This window comes from Felis catus, chromosome D1 (genome assembly GCF_018350175.1).
Source record: "Felis catus isolate Fca126 chromosome D1, F.catus_Fca126_mat1.0, whole genome shotgun sequence".
NCBI classification, from domain to species: Eukaryota; Metazoa; Chordata; class Mammalia; order Carnivora; family Felidae; genus Felis; species Felis catus.
In genome coordinates this window covers 12,850,575-12,877,216 of record NC_058377.1, presented here as the reverse complement: position 1 = coordinate 12,877,216, position 26,642 = coordinate 12,850,575, and the positions used below count along the sequence as shown (strand labels likewise).

The 26,642-nt window shown below is 46.1% G+C and overlaps 1 long non-coding RNA gene across 1 annotated transcript in view; it reads left to right on the top strand.

Annotated features, from left to right (window-relative positions):
- LOC123380338 overlaps positions 1-26,642 on the top strand; it is a 326,159-nt gene that overhangs the window by 204,347 nt on the left and 95,170 nt on the right. Inside the window, exon 3 of the long non-coding RNA XR_006585945.1 lies at positions 11,396-11,508. This is a non-coding gene — a long non-coding RNA (uncharacterized LOC123380338). The remainder of the gene's footprint in view (positions 1-11,395; positions 11,509-26,642) is intronic.

Sequence of the window (26,642 nt, the reverse complement as noted above, 5' to 3'; positions counted from 1 at the left end):
AGGGCCGTGTAGTGGGGAAGGGGTGTTTGGGTCCATCTGTCACTGTGACAGCCCCATATGTCTTCTGATCAGAAAGCTTTCGCCTCCCCTAGAGCAGCTCATTATTCCTCCCGATGTTGTTGCCTGAGGAGCAGAGCCCAGCGTCTCTCACGCTGGTGAGTGACGACTTGGTAGAATGGCAGCGTGAAGTGCAAGCCCCAGGTCCCCAAGGCTCTTCGGTGTTGGGGGGAGGCAGAGGTGTGCCTGGCTGGTCATTGTTTTGAGAGTGGCATTGATCCAGCCTGGTGCAGATGTAGCTGGAGGGGCAGGCTGCCTGCCTGGCCAGCTCGTTAGTAGCACTCGCTCAGAAAACTCAGCTTGTGAGTATTTGCACATGTGTGAGTAGAGATGGCATCACACCTGGGAAGAACCAGCACAGATCGATAAAGTGCTGGGCTTGGGTCAGCTCTGCAAAGTGCTGTGGGGGCTGTGGGAAGGTGGGGGTGATAGACAGTGGCCTATGGCACAGACCCTGCCATCCAGGAGCTTAAAGTTGATGAGGGAGATGTGGGGGGGATGACCGTATCCATGGTTCAGAGCTTTGGTTATGTGGGAATTAGGAAGGATAAGGAAGTGTTTATTTCAGAAAAGCTCAATGTTTTCTTGACAGTATGATATAGTTGGGAGACCATGGGAGGTTGTGTATTGTGGTGAAAACACAGCTTCTGATCTGAGAGCTGGCTGTGTGCTTTTGGGCAAGGTATGTGACCTTTCTGAACCTCACTGTCCTCATCTGTGGAGTGGAGATGACGATACCACCTATCTCAAATGGGAGAAAGCATACTAAGGATTCAACCCCCTGCCTGGCACATTGCAAGGCCCAGGGAGTGACTGCCAGCTTCTGTGGATGTTAGAATCAAGGAGCTCTTTCACATTCCAGAGCTGCCCTATCCCACATGTCACCTTGGGCAGGTGACATACTCCCTCTGAGTCTCACCTATAAGATGGGGTGATTCCTTCCACCTAAGGAAGTATGTGCCTCATATGAGATACACTATGAAAATTGTCTGGCACTTAGTAGGACCTCAGTAAATGGTAGTTACCATTAGATGACAGCAGAGGTAAAGGCTGGATTAACCTCAGTCCTGACAGAGAACGAAACCCTGTTAGATTCGAACGTCCTTCTGGAAATTAATTGCTTTTTACTTATTCATGGTTATTACTTTAATCAAAATGAAATGTCTTACTTAAAGGCAAATGATTAGTTCTGCTAATAGAAAGGTAAAAAGAATCTTAATCTATGAACTTTCCATTGTTCTCCCAGCCTGAGATCCTGGTGGGAGTTGGGCGGGGCTGGAAAGCTGAGCATGCTCCCTGCAAAGCCCCCTTTCCCCCCCGCTCCTGCACACATCTCCGGCTCCTGCAGCTCAGAGGTGGGGGGGGGGAGGGGGATGGATCTCTGTCCTGCATCATGCCCTGAAAGTATAAGTAGCTGACAACCCTTTAATCTTGCGGGCAGTATTTGCAAATTTGAAGTAGGACGTTTTTATTCCTGCTTCCACTTTCGTATCCCTTAATCCATTCTCCATACTGCAGTCAAGGCCACCTTTTAGAAACACAAGCCTCATCATTTCTATCCCCTGCTTAAAACTCCTTAATGACTTCCCACCGCCCTTAGGATGATGTCCGAATTCCTTATCGAGGTTCACAGGGCCCTGCAGCACTATTCTGGACTCTGCCAGGATCCTGGCAACACCCAGAATCTGCACAGACAATTCTCGCTGACCAGATTGTTCTCCACTTAGCCAGCCCCTACTTATCCTTCAACTCTCAACTCTAAACGTCCTTCCTTACAAGGGCCTTCCCCGATTCCCTAGACCGACTTCCTGCTCCTATGGCATCAGTGAAGGCAAGCTATTTCCTCAGCTCTAAAAATATAAAGATGTGTAAATGGCATCTCTCTTGAGAATCTTGACAGACCCTGTGGTCTAGGAGGAGTAAGATGGTTTCAGCACACGACTTCCTGCGTCCATGCCCTGGTGAGGCATCTTTGCAGATACAGTAAAGCCTTGGATTGAGAGTAACTTTTCTGAGAGTGTTCCACAAGACAAGCAAGCATTTCTAGTAAGTTTTAACGTGATAAAAAAGTGATGTCTTGCAATGCAAGTAGTGTGTGATGCTGAATGTCGCATGATCACAACTGAACCGATGGTTTTTCTCTCTGTCTCTCTTTGTCTCTGTCTCTGTCTCTCTCTCTCTCTCGCTGTGGGATTGTGGATGATCGTCTCCAGTGCTTGGATGCTCAGTCTCAGGCCACAGTGTTTGGCAGAAATCAGTGATTTTTCAGAACGTGGGAAGGTGCCAATAACTGGCACTAGTGTATTTTTTGTCACTTCAAAGCACCTATGGACACTCCTTTGCTTTTCATGTAAGAGTAAGCTTAGGAACGCTTTGCTTCATTCTAGGTCAGGCTGCTTGCAGATATAGACCCTTTCCTCTACTGCCTTACTGCCAGTTACATTAAATGCGGTATATGACAAGAGTTTATTAATATTATACTATATATAGGCAACGTCCATGCAGGCGTATACAATGGCCCCCATGCAGAAAAAGATTCCACTGAGCCAATGGATAGCGGTGATTTCATTGGTGATAGTGAAAGTCATGCTGTACAGTAGTCCTCCTCTCTCTTGTCACCCTCACACCAGCCACAAATGTTTTAAAAGGTAAGTAAGGGCTAATTTATTTTCCTTTATATTTTATATTTTCTTTGTTATTTTGTATTATATGACAGTATTGTTATCATTTTTATATGAATATTTTTGGGTGGTGGAATGAATCATCTGAGTTTCCCTTATTTCTTATGGGGAAATTCACTCTGATATACAAGTGCTTTGGATTACAAAGCATGTTTCTGGAACGAATTATGCTCACAAACCAAGGTTTTACTGTATTTCCATCAAAAGGTAGGGGGTATTTATCTACCTCTTAGTTTTGGGGTGGCCCTGTGAGTTGCTTTGGCCAATAGAATGTGGCAAAAGGGATGACAGGCCTCAGGAAACATTGCACAAGGCCATCGGTTGTCTAGGAGCTCTGCCAAGTTGCCCTGTGAATGAGTCCAGACCAACCCGCCGAATAGTTTAGAGACCATGTTGCCCTGTCACCTTTCATGTGCTAGTCAACATCCACCTAACCCCCAGAAGCAGAGTCCAGCATCCGACAGTGGATGCATGAATGAACCCAGCCAAGACCAGAAGAATCACCGAGCTGAGCCCATTCCAAATTGCTAACCACTGGAATCATGAACTAAATAGATTGTGGCTATTTGGGGCCAGAGTTTTGCGGTAGTTTGTTAAACATCATAAACTAACTGACACAGGCCTTTTATGTGATAAAATAAATATATGCATAAGCAGATAAGCAACAGCACAAGGGAGTGTATGCTAAGTCTGCCATGAGTGGACAGGCAGGCATAAGAGTACAGGAAAACGGGGGTCCCTGGGGACTGGAATTGTTCAGAGATGATTAATTCAGGTACATTATTATTATTATTTCTTTGAGCAGATGAAGTTTTCTGAGAATGTAGAATGTAGCTTAAAATGATTGTGTACTTTCTGCAATACATAGCACGGTGTGAGTTATAGCAGTCAGTTCAAAAAGTACTTGATGGGTATTTAAAGCCAGGCTGAAAACTGCAAATCTCTTGTTCATTTTATGTCCCCTGCATCTGCACAGTGCCTGGAATATAGGAGGAACTCAGTAAATACTTAGGGATGAATAAATGAGTGATTGACTTCATGAATAAAGAAAAACATCATATGTGTTTGTGAGCGTCTTTCCAGGCAACCCCAGGCAGTGTGTATAGGTAGGTGAGATGAGGAGGAACAGGCAGAGAACTGGATGGTGGTAGGACCAGTTGACTCACCTCAATCCATCGTGTCATTTGTGACTGCCCAAGACACAGACAATGGCACGTTTGTCCACTGCTCTCTCCTTCTCTTCTTCTCCAGCTTCCTACTATCTTTCTTTCCTTCTCTGTTTCCTCTATTTCAGTTCTCTGTTTCTTCTGTCCTCCTGATCCTTTCTGAGTTAACATCTCTAATGTAGGGTGGTGATCAAGTTCAAGATTGTGGCTTTGTGTCTGAAGGGACTGGGGATATGGGGTTGGCAGATGCAAGGTCTTGTGGCAACTGTAGTGCGCAGATAGGTTCTGCACTCTCCATTCCTGTTCCCCTCCCCACTCCCTGAGAATCCAAATAAAGGCAAAGCATGAAGACAGGATGAAATGGAAAGGGTGTGTGTGTGTGTGTGTGTGTGTGTGTGTGTGTGTGTGTCTGTGTGCAGTCTATGACTGAATTTTGACTGATCTGATATTACCACCCGAGAGCACTCTTCCTGATATACTGTGTGCACCTGCATCCTTCCAAGGTCTTAATAATGGCGTCCTTCTCTGGTGGCATGGAGCCAAACTTGGGGTCAGAATGCAGTGACTTTTGAAGATAACTACAGGAGTCTACCCTCCAGGCACACGCCCTTTACACACGTGCATCATCTGCGTACGTCCTCTTCACCTTGGCTGTGTTTCAGCTGCTCCTTTTCAAGACCACTCCATCTTCTCAGACTAGCCTATCCCAGCTGCATGTAAACCTTCCTTGGTTTGTTTCTCCCTAAAGGTTCTAGCGTTTGCCGTGTGTTACCCCTTTGATATTTGCCACACAACAAATAATCTCACGACATTTCTTGTTTTAAGCATTGCTACACCTAAACCCCTAGAAGGAAAAGAATAAACTTTCATTGCTCACAGAGCCGAGAACAATCCTAGACATAGAGTAGGTCAGAATTCATTTTCTGAATGAATGGCGGGTTTGCTTTGAAAACCCTATACCATTAAAAACTGTTACTTTTTTTTTTTCAACGTTTATTTACTTTTGGGACAGAGAGAGACAGAGCATGAACGGGGGAGGGGCAGAGAGAGAGGGAGACACAGAATCGGAAACAGGCTCCAGGCTCCGAGCCATCAGCCCAGAGTCCGACGCGGGGCTCGAACTCACAGACCGCGAGATCGTGACCTGGCTGAAGTCGGACGCTTAACCGACTGCGCCACCCAGGCGCCCCTATGTTACTTTTTAATAAGTACTTACTACGTGCCCAATATGAAAGTATGTGATTGCTGTGTAATTTAATCTTCAGGATAGCACTGAAGATCTCCTCCACTAGGAAGGGAGGCACCGACATTCAATTCCAGCCAGTTGGGTTCTGAAGCAGGCACCTTCAGTCTCCAATCGAAGTTACTCCCTAGAGGAATTACAAGACAGTTGTAGGGACAATTTGGCCACAATGTGGCCAATTTGTAGAGAAATAGCCAAAAATGTAGTATACCCTATTTATGAAAATAAATGGCATTTTCCCTTGAAAACGCCTTCCTTCATGATGGCCCTGGACATATCAGGTCCCCTGGCTATTAGCTGTCTGCAGTTATTTCATGTGCATTTATTTTGTTTACCCCCAAAGACTATATTGATTATTATATAATAGTAGCTATCACATATTACCTACCATGTTTCTGGCACTATGCTAACTAAGCACTTTGCATTCAATACCTCATTTAATCTGTGCAAGAGCCCTAAACACTGATGATATTATTGTCGTTGTTGTTATTTATTTTATAGATGAGAAACTGAGGCAACTTTCCAGAGCCACTCAGGCAGTGGGTGTAAAGCTTGTTTCTGTTGGATCCCCAGTCTCTCCTACCCAAACCTGTTTCCTCTTAAGAATTAAACCATTGGAGGGGCGCCTGGGTGGCGCAGTCGGTTAAGCGTCCGACTTCAGCCAGGTCACGATCTCACGGTCCGGGAGTTCGAGCCCCGCGTCAGGCTCTGGGCTGATGGCTCGGAGCCTGGAGCCTGTTTCTGATTCTGTGTCTCCCTCTCTCTCTGCCCCTCCCCCGTTCAAGCTCTGTCTCTCTCTGTCCCAAAAATAAATAAACGTTGAAAAAAAAAAAAAGAATTAAACCATTGGATTTCAAATTTCAATGTGCATAAGGATCCCCTGGGGAGCTAGTCAAAAGCATATTCCCAGACCTCACCTTCAGGGATTCCCCAGTCGCTGTGCAGTGGTGTCCAGAATCTCCCCTTTGAACAACTACTCCTGTGAATCTACTACAGCTCGTCCATGGTGCCCTCCACTGTACCTGCCTCCCTCCCCTCTGTAAGTGGCTGGAAGTAAAGTCTTCTGTAGCCTGTTCCCAGATGTTGGGTTTCGCTTGCTGGCCATGAGACATGCTGGCAGTGCCTCAGATGTAGCATTCGTGAGCTTTTGTCTTGTGGCCTGCCATCAGAATCAGAATTCAAATGCCTCTGGCTCGCTCTTCGCTATGGATTCTGTCCTGAATGTCCTTTGCTCTTCTGGTTTTGCGTGGCTTGGCTGGAAACCTTAACAACCTTTTTATGCTTATTTTTCCAGGTGTAGCCTGATCTAAATATCTAGCTCCACACTTCTTTTTCCCTGGATCCCATGCTGCTCCCTTCCCCACCTCCCCGAAGCTGCCACCCAAGCTAAAGGCATTCCTACCCCTTAGAGCTACAGATCGTCTGACATCTTAACTTTCTTCCCAAAAGAATTACTCCTTTGTTCTAAGTAGGGTTTTAGTGGGGAATTTACACAGTGGCCCTGTAATTTCCTTTTGTTCTCCACGAGAAATTAGAAAAGTTGTTTGCAAGAGTTCTCCATTGCATTTCTCCTTTTGTGAATTCAGTGAATTCGAGCACGTCTTGCTGCCTTTTTGCCACAAGGGACATTGTCATTGAATTTTGAAAAAGTTCTGCCTGCTCCATCACAGGCTGCTTTTCCCATCCTTGCCTGTGTATCCTCTCGGGATCAGTGCGATGGGTGGTTCTTTCCCTAAGGGGGCTTTATGAATGTCTCTTTCAATATTAATGTGACACTTGCAGATGCAATATTGAGCAGCACAGGTTTGCAGAGTGTGGCACGACTTCCTGTGAATAACACGTCCAGGTACGAGGCACAGTGTGAAGTCAAGCTGGCACCAAAGAAGGACCGAGTGTTTATTGCAATGTGTGAGACCCTTGCCCCTCCAGAGAGAGCAGTCTTAATAGCAAATGTTTCTACACAAACAGTGAGCAGTACAGTGACTTTGGACACTTGTGTGTGGATGGTGAGACCTGTTTGTACTATAGCTGTGACTGCAAAATAGGTTTCTGGTGACTGGTTCACTGTTGTTTTGAGTAACTTAATTTCTTAAAATATGCCTATGCCATCCCCAGACCCCTATACTGAAACACAAAACAGTAGAGAACTACTGGACTAGAGTCACAGTTTCTCTGCCATTCATTTATCTACTCGTCAGAAATATTTATTTGACATCCATGATGTAACAGGTACTGTCCTAGAAACTGAGGCAACGTATGAGAGCGAAACAGAGTTCCTCCCCTTAAGGAACTTGCAGTCTGGTGGAGGAGACAGAGAAGTGCTAATGCATTGTGCTAAGGGCTGCTTTTTAAATGTGCACCATGTGCTATGATAGCCCAGAGGAGAGGTTCTGAACTAAAATGGAAGGTTTGGAGGTTGGGGGGAGGCAAGAGGTCAGGGCAAGTTTTCTAGAAGGGACACTGGAAATGAGTATCCAGAGGCTAAGGGTGTTTCGTGAGAAGGAGGTGGGAACATAAAATAGGCAGGAAGAGAGGATTAATGGCTTCATCTTCCCTGGTTGTCAGTCAATCCTTGCCAGTTGTCCAGGTTTTACCACCTGTCAACTAAAACTTAATTGAGAGAAATCTCTCATCAAGAGGTTAATTGTGACACAGATTCCCATATCCGGGGGAAAAATCCATCACCTGTGCAGACTGCTTCTTTTTTGGCATCTTGAGCAATCCTGACTGTTAGCAAAATGTAGATGTTTGCAGTAGAGCTCCTTCCGGTCCCCAGATTCTTACTGACCTTCTTATCTTTCCTTGAATATCCTCTCTATGTTTAAAACTTCTTGGCATTCCTTTGGACTGAGATTGTCCCCGTCTCTCTCGGACCCCTACTTCCTTTGGCACCCCAATCCTGAATTGAAGGTGTTCTCAAGGACACAGTCTCCATTCTTTCTTGTGAGCAGAGTAGAATTCTCAACCCAGGAAATTAGAAATTCACTAGGCTAAATTCATGACCTTATACCCCCAGCAGGTGCAGACTCCTCTTTGTTTTCTGTATTTCTCCAATGCCACAAGGACCCCGAGGATCTTTTCTCCCTTCACCACCCCCCCTCCCCATAATGACCACTGTTCTAGCTTCAACTTTCGGATTTCTTCAATCTATAGCTTCACCGGTATCTCCTTCCTTCTTTCTCTCCTGCCCACTCTCTCCTCCTCCCTTCCCTAACCCTGTTCCTTTTTGCTGTCTCTATCATCAGATGATATACGTGCATGTGTCCATTGACTTTTGAGATTCTGCAGGGAAGGGGTCAGGCTACCTGTTACCTGAAGAAAATGTGTGTAGAAATCGTTTCTAGATGACTCCAAACTTAACCTGACTCCTAATTCTATGTAACTTTTTGAAGAGTAGAAGTTTAAATAAATTAGGTGGTCAGTTGGAAGTAGATAAATCAAAGTGCCAGGAAATTATATGGGAATATATGGAAAAGAGACCCAAGCCTGAGATCTTCTAGAGCCTCATGGGTAAGGCCTTCTGTTTGATCCCTGGGGATAATGGCAGGGGATTTTTGTCCTAGGTGTTTATTGCAGGCAGCTCTTACCTTTATTACGTAAAAGCCACTACAGTTCATGAGGAACTAAGGCCCAGAATCCAAGAGAAAGCCCATGTGAAATCCTCTAGAGCACACAGGCTGCTTGAGCAGTGATGCTCTGACTCACCTGAGAATGGGGCTTTTAAAACAGCATGGGGACCATATGCAGAGGCAGATGTCACTGGGAAATGAAGTTGTTAAGTCCAGTCTAGGTTGTATGTGACTTAACAACATCCTAGAAAATTAGAGTGTGAATATTTTCATTGAAGCAACAGATAGTATTGACAGTCTCAAACTGTGGGTGCTTGTAAGCAGAGCATGCTGGGTCAGCCAAGTCAGGGTGCTATCTTTGGAGGAACAACAGTTAAAGAGTCAGACCAGTGCTCTAGTCCAACTTCTCTACTGGCCAGCTGTAAAACTTTAGCCTGGTTACTTAATTCCTCTGAACTTAGTTTCTTCGAATGAAGATGAGATCATAAAACCTACTCCTGGGGCGCCTGGGTGGCTCAGTCGTTTAAGTGTCTGACTTTGGCTCAGGTCATGATCTCACAGTTTTTGAGTTTGAGCCCTGAGTCGGGCTCTGTGCTGTTAGCTCAGACCCTGGAGCCTGCTTTGGCTTCTGTGTCTCCCTCTCTCTCCGCCCCTCCCCTGCTCATTCTCTGTCTCTCTCTATCTCTCAAAAATGAATAAGTGTTAAAAAAAAAAACTCTACCCCATAGAGGTGCAGTATTGCCTATGAAACTCAAGGCATAATACCAGACCTACCTTGCTATCTAGTAGCACATATTCTAGCCCTGCAGGGCAAGCCAGGTAAAACATCAGAACAAGGGAAAGACTCTAGACACTGGGAATTGAATTAATTTTCCTTGGATTTCAACACATGTATTAAGTAACTGCTGTGCATTGGAGCTGTGCCAGTACCAGGGACACAAGGACCAAGATGGAATGGGCTCTTTCTCAAGAAGCTCTCAGGCTGGTGGGGGATAAAGGCAAAGGAACAGAGTGGCAGTGCCATGTGCTGAGCACTGGCTGACAGGTCTGTGCAATAGGTTTGATAGCATGGGCACTGGGGAGGAGGGTCAGGGAGGGCATCATGGAGGAGGTGACAGTGGAGATGGCTGTGAATAAGCTGTCACCCGGTTGTCTTCCATACGGGATGCAGAATAGCAAATGGACTGAGCCAATGGGGTCAGGGTGGAGATGACCTAACCTTACAGCTCCAGGACAGAATGTCATGTCTCTTGAGACAGCTCACACAATTAAGACCCCAACCATTTGAAGGTACTTCCCATTCACCTAGCCTGTCATTGACCTACCATTGGCAACCCTTTCTGTTGAGATGAATACAGTATGGGAGGGTAATTAGATGGACTAATTTCTCAGTCAGGGAAACTCTCTCAGCCTCCAATTTCCCTATGGGCTCTGAATTGAAATTGCTATAGAAGAGAGAGTTAGAGGGAACCCAGAATCAAGGAAAAGGACTGGAAGAAAGATGGACACAAGTTGAGGAGGGAACCAGAGTGACATATACAGAACTCAGCCCAGTCTGAGCAGACAGTTACCTTTCCTCCCCACCCCCCACCTCTACCAGTCCAGCTATTGTTTAATATACTAAATAGTTTTAATACATTTTCTGGCTTACACGTTAATGAGCATGCATGAGTCATCATGTTGATTCTCCCAGAAAAGCCCAAAGAGTGACCTCAGTCAGGTCATTTCTCCCTGAGTCTCAGTTTCTTCATCTTTAAGATGGGGAGTTAGGGTGACAACCATCTGTCTGGATTTGTCCACCTCTAATGTCTAGGGCTGTACAGATTTGAGTTTCAGAGAGCCAGAGATTCCGGGGGAACACAGATCTCAAAGGGAAGGATGGAGAGTGAAGAGAAAGGACTTTTGGTACCGGGGAGGGGGGGCAGCGGGGGGGGGGGATTTGGCCACTAGGGGAACCCATTGAGCAATACTGCATTGCATCAAGGCACCCTGTGGTTTTAATTAGCCCTGGAGGAGAGCAATACTGACCTCACCTCCATGTCTCCAGCACCTGGAACTGTGCTTGGCACATAGTCTTTGATCAATAAATGCTTAGTCTGTTAGCTGACCTGAATACTCAGATCTGAAGGAATCCAGAGAAAGAGACATAGGACAATCTAGTTCTGTCCCCTGGATTTCTCTACAGATAACTGATCTTATCCATTGTGGTGAATTCTTATTAGTTTTCCTCTTAGAGGTTAAACTAATTTCCAGTCCTGCAGTCACCTTCCTCTCCCCCTGTACACTGAGCGCTTCTCCTCTTGGCTTGGGTCGGAGCCCCTTCTCCCACCTTAGACCACCCTCTGCCTTGTCTCTGGCAGTGGCAGCAGAGTGGAAGGGACTCATAGTGTGAGCCAACCTGTTAGTATTTACCTTCAGCTATTTTCATGCTTCCTAAATTCAAGCAGGCCGGGCTCCAGAGCTTTGGGAACTGTTGGGTCGTTGACAAATTTATTTAGAAAGTGATATGCAAAAGTCAGCACGGGTCAGTCTCTCCAAGGAGCCTGATTTTGACCATCTGCTTAGGGGATGGAGATTCCTCTTCCCTAAGCTGGGAAAAGGAGGGGTAGAAATCCCCCTGCGGACCCTCCTCCCTCCACCGTGAGGCGAGAAAACACTTGACCAAGGCTCTTCTTTCAGATGCTTGGATTCAGGAGGCCTTGACCGCATCCAAGATGACAACCCTGTCCTGACAGCAGTGACGACCAGGGGACCCTCTCATTTGGAAAGTCCCTAACCTCTATTACACTGAGGTAACTTTTGATAAATTTCACATAAAATATACATGAGACAGTATTTTTGAAAGGCGGCCAGGTATAGTCAAAAGAGCATGGGATTTGAAGACATAAATTTAACTTCTGGCTCTGTTACTTCTTAACTCTGAATCTCCTTCCCTATCTGGCAAATGGAAGTAACTAATCTACCTTAAATTTACTATAAGGACCAAAGAGAATATTCATTTACCAGTTTAACAAACATTCATTAATTAGGGTAAATAATACTTATGCCTTAGCAGGTAAACCCCTAAAGCCCAGCGGTGCAACACAATGGAAGTTTGAAGCATTTGCTGTAGGCTGGTAGGGTCCTCTTCCATCCGGTACTCAGGGATCCATGCTCCCTCCACCTCCTAAGGTGGTTGCTGAGGAGGTTGCTGTGGCAGGAGAGAAGATGAGGTCAGTTGTCTCTTCCGTGCCTTGGCCCAGAAGTGACCCATCAGCTCGACTAGTGTTCTCATTTGCTAAAACTTAGTCATATTCTTCCAATTTCTTTTTAAGGGAGGCTGGGAATGTCTCTCCATTTGGGCTCTGGAAGAGGAAGCTATATGGAGAACAAATAGCATTGTCTCTGCCGCAGCATCTAGTATGGAGGGGGGACACAGAGATGAGCAAACAAAGTCTCTGTCCTCAAGGAGGACACAGGCCAAAGACAAAATGTGTAGGCACTCTTAGCTCTCAGGATGGTTCTCCTCCTCCTTTAATTCTGTAATTACATTAATTCAGTTCAATCCTGTATTCAAGTAACTGTAATTTCCCCATGATTTCCTGCTATCAATAATTATTTATACCCTAAATATTCTGTACTTAAAACTTTATTTCATGCCTATCAATTTCCTTTGAGTCATTCCCGCTTCCTTCCCTAGATGGTAAATCCCTAGGGCTGGATTTACACCTTCATTACCTGTCAGTCGTTCCCCCCACTCCCACCCCCTAACCCGCCGCCCCTTGTAACCGAATATGGTACCGGGCACATGGCAGGTTCCCCTTTCCCCTAGATTTTGTTGAATTTGAGTTTTACATTTGTATCTTTGTTTCTTTTCCTCGATGATATTTCTCTTCTCCCTCTGCACACTGCTTCTGGCGCCCACCTTGCCCAGCAGACTGCCCCAGGCTCAAAGAGGAGACACCCAGTTTCCCAGCCCAGCTCTTCCTCTGACATCTCAGGCCGTGGGGGTTGTCCTGGGTAGAGGCGAGACCAGCACACCCATCCTTCCTCTCTCCTTCTCTGCCTGACGACCCTTTCTCCCGGGACTAAGCATGAGAGCGCCCTGACTGAGCCCGGGGGAAAAGGTGCTGTCTGTGGAGCACCTGGCTCCGTCAACTGGAAAAGCTGTAGGGTGCTGGTGGATCCAGAGGAAGGCTGTGGTCCCTCAGGGAATCACCTGAGGCTCCCTCACTGAGCCTCTTTCCCCTGAGGCTGCCTCCACCTGCCAGGATGGGGGTGGGTGGGCAGCTCCCAGGCAGCTGTTGGCGCTCCATTCCTCTTTGACGGTGCCTGGTCCCAACAGGGCTCAATGCTCTTATCATCCCGGCAGCCAGGTCCTGCCATGTTGGTGAACAATAACGGATTCAGCCTCCCGTGTTCATCATTACCCTGCACCTTTAATCAGGAGTGTTATCCGCAGCTCCTGCCCAGGCCTCATTTAGATTTCTTGTTTGTAGCAATAATACCCTTTTAATATGCTAAATGAGCGAGCAAATGAGCCTTCCTCCACTTGCGAGGTTTTTAAAAACATCCCTTCTTTAGTGGATGAAGGTCATTCTTTTGGCAGATTAATACTTAACTAGGAGGCCCTGTTTATTGTCTGGGGTCACTTCAGCGGCTGTCACAGCATATTAAAGAGCGCAGGATTGCCCGTGCCGGAACAATGCGGCTAGGTGGGAGATGCGGGAGGGGCGGCCCCTCACCCGATTCCCTTCCCTGGCTCTCATTTAAACTCCGCAGCCGTTATTAATACTTTAATTTGTAGTGCATTAATGAATTCTAATCCCCATTATGTGTTGAGCAAATGGGCCTTCACCAGGCTCTGTGCCGTCCAAGTGAGTCCTGGCTGTGGGCTGGGCAGACTCACTAATGGCATTAGTGAGGGGCAGGGGTCCCGGGGCCCCCTGTGAAGGGGCAAGGAGAGAAGCAGGCATGCTGGCTCCTGGCAGCTCAGTAGCCAAGGGGCAAGTGAAAGGGAAGAAATGATCGCAAAGACACTGTTTGAAACCTCGGCCCCACTGTGCCAACCCTATCTCTGCACTTTCCGGCTCCCCATTGCTGTTCCAAAATTGTCCTCATCTGTGTATAATAATAGCATCTACGGTATAGGGCAGACTTGCATATTAATTGGAATAATATATAGAGACGACTTACAGCACGCAGAAAACACTTATTGAGTGTTTAATAACATTCGTTATATTAATTATCGTTGCTCTTCCCTGACCAAACCTCCTGGCGCTCTTCTCCACCAGGACAAGCCTGAGAGATGGGCTCCTCAACAGTCCCTACTGGCATCTCTGAGCCTTTCTCCCCCTCTCGAGGCACTGGTTTATGAGCCTGACTTCTCTGGGAGGGCAGGGACTGTGTCACTCTTATTTTTACACCCCCCGGTGTGTAACAACAGTGCTTGTCAAAAAGTAGGTGCTTCATAAAGTCTGGGTGCACAAGCAATTGAATAAATGAAGAGCATTGGATTGGGCTCTCTTGTCCCCGATCCCAGAAAGACCTGAGTCTTTCCATCTGTCCCAGGAAGACAATCCACAGAGGCTACAAAGCTCTCTTCCTGGTGTGTCTACTTTTACCCATCCTGAGCTTCTGCCTCTGGCCTCCTGCCCCAGGAAGACCAGTCCTGCCCCCTCTTTGAACTCTAACCCTGTTTCCTGAGCCACTCAATGGTATCAGCTTGGTCTTGTCCATCCATCCCTTGGGCTGCAAAGCAAGCCCAAAGGCAAGACTTGGGTCTCATATCTCACTTCCATGCCTTGTACAGACGTGTTCAAAAGCCAATGGGTTGTAGCATAGCCTGGAAAGGGGTGCATGTGCCCAGGGACCAGTGCTCATTTTCTTTCTTTCTTTCTTTTTTAAATTTATTTTATTAAAAAAATTTTTTTAATGTTTCTTTTTGAGAGAAACAGAGAATGCAAGTGGGTTAGGGGCAGAGAGAGAGGGACACACAGAATCTGAAGCAGGCTCCAGGCTCCGAGCTATCAGCCTGGAGCCTGACGCAGGGCTCAAACTCAGGAGCTGTGAGATCATGACCTCAGCCAAAGTCGGACGCCCAACCGACTGAGCCACCCAGGCGCCCCTGCTCATTTTCAGGTTCTAGGCAACATGAGGGCTAGGGCTGTATGTCACACGTTTTGTGTCTGTCTTACTCTGAACCTCTACCAATGAGTGCCTCATTCAGACATAACATCAGCTATTTAGAAGACGTACCCTGGGTCAGGTGCTGAGCAGGGCACTCAGAGGATGTCACTGAATCTGCACCAGAAGGCTGATGCATAGCATTATCACTCCCATGTATCAGATGACGTTCTAGTTGCATTGCCTTGCTCACTAGTAAGTGCCCCCCAATCTTACAGCAAGAAGAAACCTCAAATGTCATTCGGGACAAACTCTAGTTTTTAGTTCGAGGTGCCTGAGACTCAGGTTTAGGATGGTCTAGGGTCACACAGCCATTCTGTAACCCAGCCAGTGCTCAGAGTCCAGCTAGTTCCTCCTACCCTGTGCTGAAGGGGCACGTAGTCTGATGGGCCAGGCCATCCTGCTGAGGCTGATGCAGGGGCCCTGCTGGATGGGCCAGGATGCCGAGAGCCTCCAACCTCAGGCCGTGAGGACTTGAGTCAGCCCCTGGTCTAGATTGCTCTGCCCTCTGGACTCCCCAAGGCCTCCAAGTGCTGTAACTCAATTTGACAAGCACTTAGGGGTACCTGCTCTGAGGGAAGAAAGCCCCCAGCTAAACACCAGAGGCCCTGATTCTGGCACCATCTCAGTGACCAGCATGATTTATGAGTTTCCACCTGTCCCATGGAGGGTTAGTATTCTAAGTGGAGGCCTATTCTATTGTCTCATGGGGGCTAGTATTCTAAGTGGAGGCCTCATGGGGCTCCCTGACCACACCGCCCTGGCTCACTGTGGTGGCAGGCAACTCTTCCCCCAAGGCCACTCAGAGAGCCCATCCCTGTAGATTCTAGCAGAAACTCTTCTCCCACCTCCCCCTGATGTCTGCTCGGAACCCAGGGTCCAGTCATTTGGAAGAGAAGCAAACATTCCTCCTGTGTTGTATACTCCTGATGTGTTATACACCTTCCCAAACTTGCAACCTGGGCGACACAATGAGCCGCTTTCTTCCATTAATGTGGGAATTTTGTTAGACTCAGACTTTTCTTCACTGGCACTAGACAAACAACTTTCTTGGTCCTCTATGCCATCCTGCCACACAGCCCAGGGTGTCTCATCCCTTCTATTGGCAGAGATTTAATGGATCTGAAGTTCAGTGAATCAGAAATCAAAAGACAAAAGAAGAGACGCTGATGGATTGTGCTCTGCAGAGACAATGGGCTTTCTGGCCAAGTTTCTGTCTTGCTCTTTCCTGATGTATCGGCCTGAGGTCCCCCAGCCAGTACTGGCCTCTGCCTTGGCTCTTAAGTTGCTCTCAGAGCCAGTGGCAGCCTTCCCTCTGGGGGACGTGCCAGGTTCCATCCCGTGTGTTGGCATGGGACCCTGGGGGGCAGATGGGTATAAGAATATGAAGCATGTATGAGTGTGTGTGCAGGGGCCATGTGGAAGGTCTCCATGCATGAGTCCATATGAATAATGGATGTGGTAGGTGGGTGAACATGCATATGCAAGAATGGGGGTTCGTTGTGTGTTTATTACTGGGTATGTAGGAAAATTGAGGGTATTTGAATATGTGGGTAATGAATGAACCTTTAGTGTTACATGAGAGCTTGAGTGTATTTGGATGATGCGGATACATGCGCTAACATGTTTGGGAATTCTTGGCATGGATGTGGATGGGGTGTTGATGTGTTTGTGTTCGTGAGTGGGGATTCTGGGTAAATGATAATGGTGTGTATGTGAACGAGTGTGTTACAACGGAGGTATTGGGTGTGTTGGCGTTTATACATCACACAGCTGTATATGAGAGTGTTGGTATTTTTGAGGCAGGATTTAGAAACGTGTGTGTGTGTGGGAGGGTGCCTAGGTGTCTCAGTTGGTTAAGTGTCCGACTTCAACTCTGGTCATGATCTCACCGTTTGTGAGTTCAAGCCCTGTGTCGGCTTCTGTGCTGCCAGCTGAGACCCTGCAGCCTGCTTCAGATTCTGTGTCTCTGTCTCTTTCTCGCCCCTCCCTGGCTTGTGCTCCATTTCTCTCTCTGAAAAATAAATAAACATTAAAAAATTTTTTTAAATGGTGGAATGCTCAATTAAAAAAAGAAATGTGTATGTGTGAATTGGTAGATAAGTGTAAGTATAATGAGTGAATGTGTATATTGCTATGCAAGAATACATATGCTAGTTAAGTCAGCGTAATTGATAACTGGGATCCATGGTTCTTCAAGTGTCCATCAAGAGAATTCAGAGGTCCTATGAACTTGAGTGGGAAAAAATATTAAATCTTTACTTTTACTAACTTCTAACCAAAATGTAGCATTTCTTCCAATATAGACAACAATCCACAGTAGTATTACAGTGTCTCTGATTGTATTACCAATAGAAATCACAGATATTTTCATCTCATTTTATAGTTTTTGCAGGTATATCAAAATATCACTTATAGTCGCTACTTTAGTTGTGAGATCCATCATTAGATTTTATTTAAAGCTTGAATAAGGAAGCACACATATTACCAATCCACAGATTGTGTTAAGAATGCTTTGAAAATTGAACTTTAATGTAATTGTTTTCCGTTGTACTTCTGTGTATTTCATTTTATGCATTCAAAAACATTTTTCCGAGGGGGTTCATGAGTTTCATCAAACTGCCAAAGGGGCCCATGGCACAAAAGCCCATTACTCAGATGCTTTGTGTAGATGTGGTCGGCAGATCAATGAGTGGGGCCCTTGTGTGTGAGAGAGTATGTGGTTATGCCTTGGAATGTAGGGGTTTACGTGACTTGCAGGCGTTAGGAGTGTGGGTGGGGGAACAGAGGTAGGTTTACGATCCAATCCCCAGAACCAGATTCTTCCCTTTTCCCCAGGGAAACCCAGGGAGTCTGTGGTAGTGGAGTAAAGGGATGGGGAGTGTGCTGTCCAGAGGGAATGTGAGCTGAATTCTAAACCTTTCCCTTTGAACATGGACTTACTCCAAAGCCCTTTTATGCAATTATTATTGGCAGAAAGTAAATTCATTCTCTGAATGCTGGCTTCCTTGCTGAACATAGGTGGAGTGACATTTCTCACCTGATTCATGGAAACCCTTTCCCTGTCCCTGCAGACAACTTTAGGTCTCTTTGGCCAAAGGTGCTTGGGCCTCACCACTGACCTGTTATTTTGCTTGTTTATCTCCAGACACATTAAAACCCACCCTGACCTAACATACGTAGCCCTCTTTGGCTTAGCTAAACACATCCCTCTCTCCATTCCCTGGCCTGGCACATGCCCCTAGGCCTTTCTTCACATGACATCACCTCAACTCGATCACCTCCCTGCTCTGCTTCCTGGCTGGGGTGTCTGCCAGCTGGTCTCAGCCAGAGGACAGCTATAAAGTTCTCCTGAAAAATAGCTTTTTTGAGCAAAGGGGAGGAGGGGGAAGAGGAGAAGGTGAAACAGGATGGGGAGGAGAAGGGAGGGACGAGGACTGCATTCTGGGGCTTCCTGCTCAAAGGGTCCAGCCCCAGAGTGATGGCTCTCAGAGTCAGAATCCCTGGAAGGCTGCTCTTTCCCTGATATTTTTTTTAAAAAAGTTGATTTTTGATTGATACTGATAATGCTTTCATCCTGGAATTTATTTGTCATTGACCTCTGAAGTGAGAGTCAGAGCTCTTGTCCTTCTCTGGACTTTTAATCCACACCCTTCCTCCATGTGAGATGCTCTCAAATTCTCCCAAAGGGTAGACAGTGGACATTCCCGTAAGCCTCTGGAGAAGAGGAAGCTCTTCACCTTTGTTAAATCAGGTCTCACAAGGCTTCCTCAAAAGCTGTTGTAACCCCAAATCCCTCCTGCCTCAGTGTAAGCCTCTTGATTGGCCTCTGGAGGAAGAAGGGCAAAGCTGTATGATCTCTGAGTTTTGAGAGCTAGCAGCCGGCCTCTTTTGAAAGAAGCCAAGTAGCCGGACGGCCCAGGAGCAGCCCTGGGACATGACCTTGAGAGGTCTCTGGAGCCTAAAGTGGTCTGTGCTCACCTGTGTGGTGGGGAGAGAAGTGATCTCTGAATAGACACACAATTTGGCTGCCTCTGTGTTTGTGGCCTTTGTAGGAGTGGATATTCTATGACCTAGAACTATGAGACAGCTTGGGTGAGGATCCCCAGGTGGCCAAACACAGCAATGCTTCAGGCCTCTGGAAATAATCTTTTATAGGAGAAATAACCAGAAATAAATCCAGAAGGGACCTCACTGACTATGAGAAGCGATGAGTCATGCTGTTCTTTATTGCATACAAAATTCTCCTCAGACTGAGATGTTTTCTGGAATCAAAAAAGGGATCTTTCTTGGGGACAAGCATGCAACCCGGTCTTGTCCTCTACATCTTCTCAGGTAGCTTGCAGCCTACCTGGATGCACTGGTTTGATTCACAAACCCTTTGGTCTGTTCCACATAAACTGCGAGGTTGATAAACTCTGAGCGAGTCACTTGAAGCCAAGCCTATGTCCTCAATTTATGTATCCATCTCAGGGCTGAGCTGGAGAAGACCTGAGTTCTTCAACCACTGCTTTCATCCTCATCAGGTGCTGCTGGTTAGAAAGTATTCTTTGTGTCCTTGTTACGGAAAATTCCATTTAGAAGTCCTAGTGAGTTCTCTGAGAATCCCATCTCAGGTTTGAGAGGACAACTCTTGTTGAATGGTCCTCACTCAAAGTCTGACATTCAGTGAGACAGGAGATGAGGCTCCTCCGTTTCTGATAGTCCTACTTTGGGCAGGTAAAAATGGTTGGAAGGTAATTAAAGAGAGTCAAGATCTGTAGGATCGTTGCCCAGCTGCCCAGGGCTATGCTAAGGGAACCACTGGTGGCTTTTGTTGTTTCCCCATCAAAGGCATGTTTGTATTTGTGTTCTCACTTACCGAGACAAAATATAATCTTGTATTTTTGAACATGAGTCTCTTTGTGTTCACCTGTCTGCACCCATTTTGGGATAGCCCCCCAAAACTCTTAGGAATGAGCTGCAGGAGGAGACATAAGCTAAGCAGAGGTTATAAATGTAAGGTGGAAATCTCCCCATCCTGAATTTGTCCAGGCCCTCATTTCTACAGCTGGGCTGGAATACAGTCATCTTTTGCATCAAGGCAAGAGTCATTCACCTACCCACCACTTCCATGCTGTTCCTTTCTCGCTTACAAGGTATTGCATGTCAGTTAGTTAAAAACATAGGCTCATGGGCTTCTACTAACCAGATGGACACTTATTATTTGCATTACTCTGGCAAATTATTCAAACTTTCCAGGCTTTAGCTTCATCTTTTCTACAATGGGGATAACAGTACCTTTGTCACATTATTGTTACCAAAATTGGGATAAGCCTGGTAAGACAATTAGCCAGAACCGACCCTTGTTAGTAGTGCATACACATCATTCGTGGTGGTGTTACTGTTATTGTGCTCATTCTCTTGGTTCTCAATCCTTTGTGCCACTGACTTTGTGTATTTCCTTTAGGCATTTGTCCATTCTCCAGACCCATCTTCTCTGAGGGGGAAATTTGTAGAGACAGGAGTAGCATGGGATCCCAACTTGTCATCTGTGGAAATGATTACAGTGTGCCTTGACATTTATCCCATCAGCCCTTGCAGTGGTCAGGGACGCCTGAAAAGTTGCCCTCCACTTTGAGCAGCTTCTTGTGGGCTCCTCAGAATGCTGCCAGAGCACCTACTATGAAAAAGGTTGGGAAGCACCTGAGTTAGAGAATGTTGGCTCCAAGACCAGAAAATGTTCATACCAGGCAAAAATTATGGTCCATACATCCTGAGCAGTGCTCAGTGTCTCGTGAGAGGGGCCTTTTTGTAGTCTCCTGGAGTGGAAGACTCATGGATGTTTGTGATAGGGGAAGGGGAAGATGGGCAGCTTAGAGATGCTGGGCAGAATTCTCCCCCCTTGAACTTAGATGCTGGAGTGTCCTGATATCAGGTATTTCTAGATTCTTGCATGGTCTCCCCTCATTTTTTCTCATATTCTTCTTGTTCCATTAAAGCTTCCTTGCAGATAAACCATCCTTTCTTCATTTTTAAAAACGTGGGGAATCCTGAGTCTAAGCGGCTTATTTCCTCTCAGATTACTTACCAGTGCTTGTAGGTGGCCTTAGGTTCCTGAGAAACATCTCTCACTACAAGCCTTTTCAGGATCTTGTGAGAACATCCTTAATGCCTGAAACCCCCTCTGCTGAGTGTTACTGACCTTATGTGAAAAGAGATGTCAAGCAAATCTCCTGCTAGTCACACATGATTTGATGCGGACAAAGAAACCACAAAGCAATCCTCCTCATTGACCTGGTGGACATCTCTCTCTTGGTGCAGCAAAGCTGGACACGGAGGGGATGTGGTCAGAGGTCCCTGTGTCTTACATGTCCCTCCTCTTTACTCGGAGAGTCTTCAAGAAAAATCTTCTGGGGTGAAGCTTCAGTCAGAGTAAAGAGGGTCCCCAGATCTCCATCTCTTAGCCATTAGGAAAACAAGACTTTGCAGATAAAAAAAAAATCCAAACTTAAAACCAAAGAGGAGTGACCCAAAATGTAAGAACTAATCACCAAATTGGAGTGAGGGAAGAAGAGGCTTGAGGCATAGAAGGAATGATTTTAGGTTTAAAGAAAGAAGGACTTTGCACAGTTGGTGACAACCTTCTGGAACTCCTTATCCCATGGGTTGGCTTGAATTGAAAATTTAAAGATGTTGCAGAAGCCAGTGAATTTTACAAGGTCATTAAAAGAGTTGTTCTGAAGTCAGCATTTATTTAATATCTTCTATTTCTCAGGCACTTTACTAGGTACTTAATGGTCTTTGTTTGGTTTCATTTTCACAAGAATTCTGTAAGTTAGGGACCATTGCTATTCCCATTTTATAAATAGGACTCATACTGGTTAAAGAACATATCTAATTGAGATGCATCCTGGTAACCAAACTTGTACTTGTCCAGCTGCAAAGCCTGTGGTGCGTCTAGCTATTCTGTTTTTCTAAGGCAGACAAAAATATACGGAGCATTTGCTTACCTATGTAGGTTGAGATTAGGTAAGAGGGCAAGATTGGCTTTCAATTATTCATGCTTGCATGCGTTCCTGTGTTCATTCCCTTAATCGGTATTTAACTATTCTGTTCTGGGCACTGTGATCTTGGTCATAACATGTCCCTTGGGTCTTTAGTTTAAAATAAGCCACTAGGGTAATACCAAGTATAAGGAGATATTTTGCTTCCATGACTCACATCAAAGTAGTACAAAGAGACAGATACAAAGAGCCAGAAGTCCTTGTGTCCTAGCATGGTTTTTCTGTGGCCAAAGATTACTTAACAGTTATCTGTCCCAGGAGCTGATAACCTACTTTTCCAAGCCCTACTGTCCCTAAAACAATCATTGGCATATAAATGCATAAGCCATGTCCTTTGTCTAGTAAGGAGCATGAACTATATGAGGGCCAAGCGAGGCTGATAGTTCTGTTCATGTTTTAGACCTCATCTCCTTACTCCTCTTCAAGGACATTTCTCCAGGAACCATCATCTCTTTCTCATGAAGTATGATTTTTCTCCTCCTTTCTGAATCATTTTTATCTGCATTTGTACATGCCACAATTTCTCCCATGTTAAGAAAAAAGAAAAAACAACCTCCTTTGACCCCGTTTTTCTCACCACTTCACCGAAATCTCTTATCACGATCACTCTAAATGTGATGGCCATTTCTCACTCCTCACGCTAGTTGACCTATCAACGGCAACCTTCGACCCAGTCAGTTCCTCCTTTGAAACACTGTCTTCACGTGGCTTCCAGGATACCATAGTCATTAGTTTTCCTTTAAATTTTCTGGCTGCTTTGTCTGAAATCACTTTTGTTGGTTCTTTTGCATGTACTCAAACTCTCAATGTTGGAGCGCATCAGGACTCAGTCCTCAGGGTTCTTTGCCTTGGAGCTCATCCACCTCTGTGTCTGGATGCATTGAGGATATCACCCTCAAGATGCATTCTTTCCCTTCTGCTCCAGACCCACATGTCCCCTGTCTACCTGACCTGCTGAAACTGTTACAGGCATCGCAAACTAACATGTCCAGACTTGAGCTCCTGCTCCTCCTTCCTAAGCCACCCTCTCCTACACATCCTGCATCTCTGTTTATGACGACTCCATTCCTCCCATTGTCCCAGCTCAGTCTTGGTGACATCTGTGACCCTCTCTGCTCTCTCACTCGCCATGTCTCATCTGTGAAAAAAAAAAATCCTCTCCTACTTTCAAAATACACCCAGAGTTCCACCACTGTTGACCACTTCCACTGTCACTGCCTCGGTCCAAGCTGCCATTACCTCTTGCCTGTAACACTGCATTAGCTTCCCAATCATGTTCGCTGTTTCTGCTTTTGGTCTCTCAAGCTGTATTTTCAACACAGCAGTCTGAGTGATCCTGCTAAAAGCACTCTGATACTTCCTGTGTCCCCCAGGGTAAGAGCCCAAAGTGCTCACATTGACCAGAGAGCCCAGTATGACCTGACTTCCCATTTCCTCTGTGACCTCAGCTCCTTCTATTAACTGTGTTCTGGCCACACTGATCTAGCTGTTTCTTTGACACACAAAGCACAGTCCTGCTTCAGGCCCTTTGCACTTGCTTTTCTCTGCATAGAATGTTCTTTTCCCAGCTGCCACATGGCCAGCCCCCTCACTTCCTTTTAGGTCTTTACTCACATGTCACTTGGTCCAATAACGTTTTTTTTTTAGGCCCAAATCTCAAATTTCATCTTCCACCCCTAGATTTATGTATCTCCATTCCATCTTTTTTTCCCCTCCAAATAACAATATCTACTACAATGTATTTTATGAAGTTATCTTGTTTATTGTTGACCTCTTCCAATAGAATGTAAACCCAGTGAGGACAGGAATTTTTGATGGTTCTATTTAGTGCTGTAGTTCAGCATTTAGAAGAGTACCTAGCATACAGTCTGTTTTCAAAAGTAGTATGTGGATAAATTGGATAGTGAGAAAAGGAAGAAAGCCTAGGCCTGAGAAACTGCCTAGTTCACAAAAGAAACCTGAAAAACACCAAAATAGATCAAAAGCCACTTTTAAAACCTTAACACTAGGATATTACCTAATACTAGGTCTTATAGCTCTGAATCTTATCCATAAAGTGCTTAATAAAGTAAAATATTTGCTATTCTCTTCTGGGGACTGGGAGGGGAAAATTGCAAATATTGCAAAAGTATAAGGTGAAGGCCAATGATAAATTAACTAGGATATTGCTTATCACGCTTTAATATCAGCAATACTAAAACACAATGCAAGCCTGGAGTCAGATGTCATAACGGGCTTTCATCCACCCAAGCTTTCTCTAGCGGCAGTTTCCTTCTGCTTCCTCTTCTGTGAAACGTGGGCACATGTTTAGGTGATAAACGCTTCTCAGCAACTTACACAGGAATCCTGTCTGTGGGATAGTGTGTTACAATAAGGTGATAGAGCCTAAGGTTCCACAGAGTGCAGGGACTGATTGGTCTTCCTAAGGGTGAGTTTCACATCCAACAATAGACCCATGTGCCAGCAGATCTGAGAAATGGGTGCTAACTGCAAGGACCTTCCAGTAGCAAGGCGAACCTTGCATGGGGAGGTGGGAGTGTGAATGGTGAGAAAAAAGAAGGCTACAAATGGAAGCAAGCTGTTTCAAGGGTGCAGAAGGGCCTTGATGCCCAGGCTTTTCACTCAAAGTTGCCCCTACTTGGCCCCACACCATGTAGCTGACAGTCAACAAAGGTATTGCAAGTCCCTTACCAGCCATGGTCTATACCTCCCAAGTCTGCTGTCCACACTGGCTCTGGTCAGCTCATGATTCTGGTCACTCCCACACAGTGTTACAGTTGCTGACAGTCCTGATTTCTTGGTTGCCACCCAGGTGCTACATAAGGACCCTCAGTCAGACTCTGTGGCTGATCTTCCCACCCTTGCTCCCTGAACATAAGAGAGTCTAGCACTGCATCCCCAGCCCCAGAGCCCAGATCCCCGCACGTGAAAGGTGATTGTCTAGTAGGGCTGTGTGCACACTTTTGGCAGGGAGTGTATAACTCTGGCAGCCAGGGTCACCTCCTCAACCAGCATCCCCTTGTTGTCTGTCTAATTCAACAAACTCCATGGCAACGCGGGCCCTGCACAGCTTACCTGACCTTCCCCGACCTCACTGTTAACAGCACTCTCACTTAGCTGAGTGTGCTGTGAGCCTCCCTCTCTTCCCGTGGCCTCCTCTGATTTTCTGCATCGCCCTGCGGTGAGTGGGGGTAGCCTCTATTGGACAGGAGGATCGAGGAGGGAAATAGAGGGGGAGATTCAAGGCTGCGGGTGAAGGAGCAGGGAGCCAGTCTCTGTTCTTACCTGGGATCTGTTCTAGAAGGTGACAGTTCAAGTGGAAAAAGTGGCTCATTGTTGACTCTTGCACTTCATGAGAATATGTCATAATGCATGTTCTAAGATTTGTTTTAGTTTTGGGCACAGTGGATTGATGCTCATGTCGCTCAGGATGATTTCTGACAGCTAATTGTGAAGACACATCCTCTGTCCCTCCTAACCCATGACCTACGGGGAAACTTACATGGGGATTTGGGGACCTTTCTTGCCAAACTAAGGCTTCTCTGGCCATGACAAATATCCATAATGTGCTATTTGGAAGATTATAATCAGCCATTTCATAGTCCCACTGATTTATGCTGGGCTTTTTATCATTGTTCTTTCTTATGATAAATATTCTTTTTGTTGTTTTACTATCGTTTTTATTCTTATTTTATATTTGTAGAGCACTAGACAGTTTTCAAAGCACTTTCTCATATGCCATCCCATTTGGCTGTCCCGGAGCTCCTACAAGGAAGTCAGGGAAGGTCCCGATGATGGTTGAGGGTCATGTGTCTTCCTGAAGGCGGTCACAGCAGAGTGCCAATGGCTTACGGTTCTGGGAGATGTAACGGTCCATGGAGGCCTCTGGATCCATGTCAAAGGCTTTCCCACTAGCCCATACTGTCTCCATCCGATGGTGTGCCTTTGCTGTCCTTCAAGAGGAGGTTTGACCTGTAGAACGCGTGAATGCGAGAAATAAGGGCACGAGTGACAACAAGGCTCTGCGCTCCCACATATGCCATGCAGGCTGGTGTCAGGGAGTGCTGGTGTCACCCCGTCCCTTACTCCTTTCTCTTGAACAACTGCCCCTCGACAGAATCAACCTCTCCCGCCTCTGTTCTCCTGTACCGTGTAATTCGAAAGTGCTAAGAAAACACTTATAAGATTGTAGTACAGATTGGTGTAAAAGGGTGGCTTGGCTGAGACTAGAAGATGACAACTTGGAGGTTAAGCAACACTCCCCTGGAGGCCTTCTCTGTGCTCTGGGCAGAAAAAAATCACTCCAACTGTCACAAAATGTTCAGACACTCGGTTACAGGTGTCAGGCAACATCCTGTGATTTCCCTGGGGCCTGGGAGCTCTGTGGGAAATAACCTGAACCTTTGCTTTAGTTGGAATTCAGAGCTTCATAGATATATCTGAGGGACTGAATGGGGGGTGAGGGAGGATGGGAGAAAAGAACGAGAACAGAGAACTTATAGAAAGAGATCTCCATAAGTGAATAACGAGCCTGGGAAGGCAAGCTGGGCTCGGCCACAGGGTCTGAGGACTGGAGAGACAGGAGACCCTGGTGCAGAGCGAGGCTGCTTGGAAACCACCTCTCCCTCCCCCGTGAAGCTCTAGCCCTTGCAGGAGAAGGGAGCAAGCAGGAGCCCTGTGTGGTTGCATGTGCCCTCCCTCTGCTGTGGGTCCCC